The sequence below is a fragment of the Mobula hypostoma genome, chromosome 7 (genome assembly GCF_963921235.1).
Source record: "Mobula hypostoma chromosome 7, sMobHyp1.1, whole genome shotgun sequence".
In the NCBI taxonomy this organism is placed as follows: domain Eukaryota; kingdom Metazoa; phylum Chordata; class Chondrichthyes; order Myliobatiformes; family Myliobatidae; genus Mobula; species Mobula hypostoma.
In genome coordinates, this window is record NC_086103.1 from 188,283,788 (window position 1) to 188,292,797 (window position 9,010).

Consider the following 9,010-nt stretch of genomic DNA (forward strand, 5'->3'; position numbering starts at 1 on the left):
TGAGAATCCAAAGTAAGCTGATGATTGAGCACTGAACCTCACTTCAGGTGCTCTTTAAATATTGTTGGCCAGAAAGAATTACGGTCTGCAAATCCATTAATTTGAATGAATCAAGAACAGTGGAAGCAGACAGACCAATTGTCTTTGTTCTTGTTATGTACTTGAAGGAGTTGGAGGCTGCCATTTTCTGAAGCTGCTCTGCATCCTCCATTTTGCGAACTGGAGTTTCTTGGCTTTCAGTGTTTTCAAGTAAAGACAATGATGCTTCAGTTAATCTGCTGAACTAGAGATAATTTCCAAATAACCAAGTATTTGGTTAGATATTACATGCAGGCTTGTGACTGTTGGGGTTCTGTGTCTGCCCTAAGTGATTCAAACTAGTTACTCTTTTGGTAACTGATTGGAAACAAAGAGCCATCAATTACCAGTGGTTACTTGTGGAAGAAGGAGCAATAATGGATACTGACTTGGATCAGAGCCAATAAGAAGGAGTTATAGGTCAGTCAGATGACATTTGAATTATTAAGGAATGAATGTAAAAGCTGATGCTTCGGCTGTGCTGGCAGTGATGACTCTCGAGAGACCTACCACCGTATTTGTGGATTTCCCCCACAGACATGTGGAGATGTGGAATGGGGCCACAAGAAATACATGGTTCTTTTTCAGTGATATCACCTTTGCTATTCTTTGACTGTTCATGGAGGGTCAGGAAAATTTAGGTGTGCACACGGGTATTGGATTGTGTAAATTCACATGTTCTTCCGTTGAGACAATAAAGGTATTCGTTGGCAATTGCAGATTCCCTCTGTTCCTCCTTGATCATTATTACTGAGGGGTAGATCCTTTTAACAATATTAAGATCCTGACTGCCGATTAGTGGGGTAGGCCGAGGCTTTAAAGGCACCGTGCCAGCTATCCAGAGCGTCTAACCCCAGAAGCTGGCAGGATCGGGTGCGTGTCATAACAGCACCCCTTCCCTATGGCCGACTCCTGAGGTCCCAGCTGCTCGGAGAGATGACAATAGTAGTCATGGATGAGAGCCGGATCCAAGATGTCCCTTTCAGTAACCCAGCACCGTCCCTCGGGTAAAATCATTCCCAACCCTCTAAGAACTGCTGAACACCCAGAACAATCGGTGAATCCAGCCAGAATTCTCTTTACAGTGAAGACCACATCGACAGACCTGGGAGGTGGCAGGGGTGATGGGCATGGGGCTAGAGGAATGGTGCTTGCACGTTTTAATTTGGGAATGTGGAAAGTGGAACTGATCTTGAGGGTCTTGGGGAGCTGCATGTATAAGCTACAGGGTTTACCTTCTTGAGAACCTTGAAGGGAACATTCAATTTGAGGCCAACTTCCTAGACTCCACCTTGAGAGGCAAATCCTGAGTAGACAGCCAACCCTGTTGCCCAGGCTGCAAAACTCGTCTGTCTTCTCTTGCAGATAATCTTCATTTTAGCCTTCCAGGTGGAATTACAGGCTGGACTGCCAGGAACCATCAATTTGTGGGTCTTGTCATCCCACTTTTTAAGAAAGGAGGGAGAGAGAAAACAGGCAATTATAGACCAGTTAGTCTGACATCACTGGTGGAGAAGATGCTGGAATCAATTATAAAAGATGAAATAGGGGCATATTTGGATAGCAGTGGGTATATAAACCCATTAGCTATAGAAAACTAATGGCATGTTGGCCTTCATGACAAGGGGAGTTGCAAAGAGACAAGGAGCAAAGAGGTCCTTCTGCAGCTGTACAGGTCCCTGGTGAGACCACACCTGGAATACTGTGGACAGTTTTGGTCTCCAAATTTGTCGAAGGACATTCTAGTTATTGAGGGAGTGCAGCGTAGGTTCACGAGGTTAATTCCCGGGATGGCGGGACTGTCATATGTTGAAAGGTTGGAGCGACTGGGGTTGTATACACTGGAATTTAGAAGGATGAGAGGGGATTTGATTGAAACATATAAGATTATTAAGGGATTGGACACACTAGAGGCAGGAAACATGTTCCTGATGTTGGGAGAGTCCAGAACCAGAGGCCACAGTTTAAGAATAAGGGGTAGACAATGTAGAACGGAGTTGATGAAAAACTTTTTCACACAGAGGGTTGTGGTTCTGTGGAATGCTCTGCCTCAGAAGGCAGTGGAGGTCAATTCTCTGGATTCTTTCAAGAAAGAGCTAGATAGAGCTCTTAAAGATAGCGGAGTGAAGGGGTATGGGGAGAAGGCAGGAAAAGGGTACTGATTGTGGATGATCAGCCATGATCACAGTGAATGGTGGTACTGGCTTGAAGGGCTGAATGGCCTACTCTTGCACCTATTGTCGCTTAGGGACTTAGACTAAAAATGTGTTTTCGTACGTGATGATGTTCTTTTTCTTTTCCTTCCTCGTTATTTGGAATGTGAGTGTATGTTTTTGCATCTTGGCACCGGAGGAACGCTATCTCATTCGGTTCGGCTGTCTCCATGCAGGATTTGAATGACAATTAAATTTGATTTGATTTAAAGGCCAATTAAATCTCCTTTTCCATAATCCATTCTTCCATGCATCGTCAGACTAGATCTTCGGGAAAGCCCTCTTCGACCTCCTGAGATAGTCCCACTTATGCTAAACAATTTTCCAGGCAGATGGACTGATCACTCAGAGCCTCCAAGTCCTTCACCAGCTCTTCCAAAGTAAAAGCATTCGCCTCAGAGTCCATGGTGGTACAGAGTGGTCAAGGCTTCCTTCTTCCAGCCACATTCCTTGGCCAAAGTCTGAAACTCAATAGTGTGGTCAGCTGCTGACTGGCTACATTGACACAGCTTCATCAGACGGTCCAAATAGTGAAGTCGGCTGCTGACCGGCTACATTGACACAGCTTCATCAGATGGTCCAAGGCTCTGTGAACTCCAGCGGGATGATGGAACACCCTCTTCATGGCATTCATGAATTCTTCCAAATCAGAGCAGATCTCCAACCTCCATTCCCATTGCACGATGGCCTACTGTGTTCCCCTGTGCACTGGGACATCTCACCGTATAAACAGCACTCACACTGTGAACTGTGTTCCCGTGTGCACTGGAATATTCCAAAGTTCAAAAGTTCAAAGTAGATTTATCAAAGTACATACAGTGGTATGCAAAAGTTTGGGTACCACAGTCAAAATTTCTGTTACTGTGAATAGCTAAGCGAGTAAAAGATGAACTGATTTCCAAAAGGCATAAAGTTAAAGATGACACATTCCTTTAATATTTTAAGCAAGAAAACTTCTTTATTTCCATCTTTTACAGTTTCAAAATAACAAAAAAAGAAAAGGGCCCAAAGCAAAAGTTTGGGCACCCTGCATGGCAGTAATTCGTAACACCCCCTTTGTACAGATCCTGCTGTACACAGACCACATTCTACAGACCCCGCTGTACACAGACCACATTCTACACAGACCCCACAGTACACAGACCCCACCCTACACAGACCCCACCCTACACAGACACCATTGAACACAGACACCACAGCGTGATGCAGCCACCACCATGCTTCGTGGTAGGGATTGATGTGTATGTGGCCTGGCTACTTAACAACGTTATTAATAAAACTGCTGGAGACAGGAGCTAAGTTTCATGGTTCTTTAGGGGCATAATCCGAACTCGGCACACACGTACAGATTAATACGCGCCTAATAGCGCATTTAACGATGTGTTACTAAAACATAAAGTAGTCCCTTATTATACTGTAGGCTATACGGTACACTCCTCTCCTTTTATTTTAATAGTGTATCAACTTTTTTTTTGCTGGGGCACTATGCTAAACAAGTATGTTTACCCTTAATATACAAACACCTACCATTTGTTTACTTAGTAACTTAATAATATCAAATTATAACAAAGTAACATAATAATATCAAATTATAACAAGCCTTTTTTCAACTTTTGGTCTAAGACCCGTTTATAACTCAAGTCCCCAGGGGGGAGGGGGTCTTCTCTGCCTCTCCGGGTAACGTCTGTCAATAAACTTGTTTGTTTTAATACAGATTTCCGTATAAAAGTCATGAAAAGTTGACCTCTGAGCATAGGGAGTTAAGAAGATGTGCACCTCCAACTTGCTAAGAGTTCTTGGCAGCAGATTGCCTCTGTATAATGAAGATTCCTCTGTGCAGCTGTCCTAGATATATACGCATCTTTGTGCTATCACTTGTCTTCCTTACCCATATCTCATTTGTTCCAACTGAGCTAATTACAAAGCCAATCTTCGTATTCTCCTTAGGTGCCAAATAAATAGCCTGACCTTTATGATACCATCTCTTACCGTAATATAACTTTTCCATCTTCTATTCGTGCTTCATATCTTTGTGCTGGTGATTCAGCAGGAGTGCTGGGAAGATGCTCAGGAGAAGACGGAGATGCTGGTCTTTTTGGAGATTTAAGTTTATTGAGAGTTTGCAGATCTTCCATTATCTGTTCATCTTTTACCAAGTAATTTATCATTATTATTAATTTACCAAGTAATTACCAAGTAATACCAACTAAAAGAGATAGCAGGCAACTGCAGGAAACAAAGTTGTGGTGGTAGGGGATTTTAATTTTCCATACATTGATTGGGACTCCCATACTGTTAGGGGTCTAGATGGTTTAGAGTTTGTAAAATGTGTTCAGGAAAGTTTTCTAAATCAGTATATAGAGGGACCAATCAGAGGGGATGCAATATTGGATCTCCTGTTAGGAAACGAATTAGGGCAAGTGACAGAAGTCTGTGTAGGGGAGCACTTTGGTTCCAGTGATCATAACACCATTAGTTTCAATTTGATCATGGACAAGGATAGATCTGGTCCTAGGGTTGAGGTTCTGAACTGGAAGAAGGCCAAATTTGAAGAAATGAGAAAGGATCTAAAAAGCGTGGATTGGGACAGGTTGTTCTCTGGCAAAGATGTGATTGATAGGTGGGAAGCTTTCAAAGGGGAAATTTTGAGTGTGCAGAGTTTGTATGTTCCTGTCAGGATTAAAGGCAAATTGAATAGGAATAAGGAACCTTGGTTCTCAAGGGATATTGCAACTCTGATAAAGAAGAAGAGGGAGTTGTATGAAATGTATAGGAAATAGGGGGTAAATCAGGTGCTTGAGGAGTATAAGAAGTGCAAGAAAATACTTAAGAAAGAAATCAGGAGGGCAAAAAGAAGACATGAGGTTGCCTTGGCAGTTGAAGTGAAGGATAATCCAAAGAGCTTTTACAAGTATATTAAGAGCAAAAGGATTGTAAGGGATAAAATTGGTCCTCTTGAAGATCAGAGTGGTCGGCTTTGTGCGGAACCAAAGGAAATGGGGGAGATCTTAAATAGGTTTTTTGCGTCTGTATTTACTAAGGAAACTGGCATGAAATCTATGGAATTGAGGGAATCAAGTAGTGAGACCATGGAAACTGTACAGATTGAAAAGGAGGAGGTGCTTGCTGTCTTGAGGAAAATTAAAGTGGATAAATCCCCGGGACCTGACAGAGTGTTCCCTCGGACCTTGAAGGAGACTAGTGTTGAAATTGCGGGGGCCCTGGCAGAAATATTTAAAATGTTGCTGTCTACGGGTGAAGTGCTGGAGGATTGGAGAGTGGCTCATGTTGTTCCATTGTTTAAAAAAGGATCGAAAAGTAATCTGGGAAATTATAGGCCGGTGAGTTTAATGTCAGTAGTAGGTAAGTTATTGGAGGGAGTACTAAGAGACAGAATCTACAAGCATTTGGATAGACAGGGGCTTATTAGGGAGAGTCAACATGGCTTTGTGCGTGGTAGGTCATGTTTGACCAATCTGTTGGAGTTTTTCGAGGAGGTTACCAGGAAAGTGGATGAAGGGAAGACAGTGGATATTGTCTACATGGACTTCAGTAAGGCCTTTGACAAGGTCCCGCATGGGAAGTTAGTTAGGAAAATTCAGTCACTAGGTATACATGGAGAGGTGGTAAATTGGATTGGACATTGGCTCGATGGAAGAAGCCGAGAGTGGTGGTAGAGAATTGCTTCTCTGAGTGGAAACCTGTGACTAGTGGTGTGCCACAGGGATCAGTGCTGGGTCCATTGTTATTTTTCATCTATATCAATGATCTGGATGATAATGTGGTAAATTGGATCAGCAAGTTTGCTGATGATACAAAGATTGGAGGTGTAGTAGACAGTAAGGAAGGTTTTCAGAGCCTGCAGAGGGACTTGGACCAGCTGGAAAAATGGGCTGAAAAATGGCAGATGGAGTTTAATACTGACAAGTGTGAGGTATTGCACGTTGGAAGGACAAACCAACGTAGAACATACAGGGTTAATGGTAAGGCACTGAGGAGTGCAGTGGAACAGAGGGAATCTGGGAATACAGATACAAAATTCCCTAAAAGTGGCGTCACAGGTAGATAGGGTCGTAAAGAGAGCTTTTGGTACATTGGCCTTTATTAATCGAAGTATTAATAAAGGCCAATGTGTCCAACTCCATTTTCAGTCTCACGCCTGCCACTTGTGGAGTGATCCATATTACTCTTCGATCATCTGTCTCTTCCACGCTGTGAAGTTGCAGACAAGACAATTCACTTTCGTTGGATTCGTTTTCATCAGAACTGCTTTCTTCCATTTTGTGTACATTGTTGTGTTTTCCTTTCTGGGGTTTCTTATTTCCCGGCATTTTGTCCTTTTTCTGCTGTTTACTAGCTTTGCATACTCTGCCAATGTGGCCCTGTTTGCCACAGTTTCTGCATTCTTTGTCTTTAAACCAACAGTCCTCAGGATCATGTGACCTGTTTCCACAACGGTAACATTTCTTTCCTTCATTTCTGTTCAGTGACATTTTATTCGTAGCATATTCCAGAGATATCTGTTGTATCTTGGAAGCTCCCCGTGCTGCTGTTTCCATTGATATTCAGATGTTTAGCGCTTTCTCTAATGTAAGGTCTCTTTCACACAGAAGCTTCTTCTGTATGGTTTCACAGTGCATGCCACACACTAACCTGTCCCTCAATGCATCCGATAGACCAGCTCCAAATTGACAATGTTCTGATAATTTGCGCAATTCAGCACAATATTCAGAAATGCTTTCATTTTTGCTCTGATTCCGTTTGTGCAATTTAAACCTTTCAGCAATGACCAGTGGTTTGGGGTTTAAATGTTGTTAGAGAGTGTCTACCATTTCCTTGAACGTTTTGTCAGCTGGCTTTTCAGGGGTTAACAAGCTTCGTAGCAGCCCGTATGTTTTTGCTGATTTATACTTGTGCGTACCAGCTTATGCTGTAGCCTACGCAAGTGGGCTACACCGTTGTGAGCATTTATACTTGTGCTTTGGTGTGTCTGCGTCGCTCTGCAATTCACCGCCAAAATGCTAGTTGGCGGTGGGGTTTCTATGCCACTGTGTTGAGTTTCTTGGTGTTGAAACTTAACACAAAGAAACTCAAACTTCAAACAATGGCAACTGAAACTGAAGGAGGGTGAATTTTCTGTGCTTGTCCAGCCACTGAGAAACATGGATGAGGAAACGCATTTCAAATATTTTCTGATGTCGGCAGGTAGATTTGATGATTTGGTTCATCGTCTCCAACCATTTATTTGGCATCAGTGTACGCACAGTATACTCAGAGACTGGCAGTCACCATTCGAGTTTTAGCTTCAGGTGGAAGTCAACAGGCTGTAGCAGCTAGATACAAACTGGTGTCAAGCACAGGGTCCTCCATAATTTCAGAGGTCTGTAAAGCTTTATAGACAATACAATAGGTGCAGGAGTAGGCCATTCAGCCCTTCGAGCCAGCACCACCATTCACTGTGATCATGGCTGATCATCCACAATCAGAACCCTTTTCCTGCCTTCTCCCCATATCCCTTCACTCCGCTATCTTTAAGAGCTCTATCTAATTCTTTTTTGAAAGAATCCAGAGAATTGGCCTCCACTGCCTTCTGAGGCAGAGCATTCCACATTTTTTATGGAAGGCATTGCAGCCAGAGTTCCATCGCTGCCCTTCAGTCGCCCAATGGGAAGCTACTGCGGCGTAGGAGGAAATCCCCTGCTACCAAGCGAACCAATCACAGTTGTTGCAGTCTGCGTCGCCACGACGTGTAGTTACATTTTCGGGCAGGTGCGCATCAGGCTATGGTGTGGGGTATATGGCGTCAATTTGACGTACAAGTATAAATTGGCCGTAAGGCACTGGCTTTCTTTTCATCCTTAACACTGTTAAGATGTGTTGGTGCATGGCCAAGTGGCTAAGGCGTTCGTCTAGTGATTTGAAGGTCACTAGTTCAAGCCTTGGCTGAGACAGCGTGTGTGTCCTTGAATAAGGCACTTAACCACACATTGCTCTGTGGGACGAAGGCCCGTCACCAACTGTGGACGGCACATGGCGCACGCGGTAAAACACTCATCCCCAGCGGTAATAGTGACTGGGTCTGAACCAGAGCTGCTGCATGGAGCTGTCTCATATCCAGGCAGCAGCAATCTGCACAGGAGTGCTGATGGTGGAGGATACCATCTTTAGCTGGATAATTGAGTTAATTAGCTTTTGGTTGGTCTAGGGGGAGGGGCTTAGGTTACCAAGGCTTTGGGGTGAGTTTCCTTTTGTGTTTAGTCTGAGGGTGGATATATATATAGGTTTTTTTTTCAGTTTTTGACTTGTTTTGTGGTAAATAAAAGTACCTCAATCTATTTTTGCAACTCAAGCCATCTGGTTATTTTTCTTAAACAATTGACCCACAGTTTTTTGTGACACTCTGCGATGACACCGGTGCCAAACTGTATGGGTCCTAATGCCCTTCCCTTGGACAACATCGGTGTGGTGGAGAGGGGAGACTTGCAGCATGGACAACTGCCGGTCTTCCATACAACCTTGCCCAGGCCTGCACCCTAGAAACCTTCCAAGGCGCAAATCCATGGTCTCATGAGACTAACGGATGCCTATATAACTCCACTTTTTCAATGTAAATTGCCCAGTCTTCAATGCCACTATCAAATGCTGTAATGATTCCAATCATCGCCATCTTAGTTATGTTAATTAAACCCCATTTTCCCCTGATTTTCCTATTTGACTCA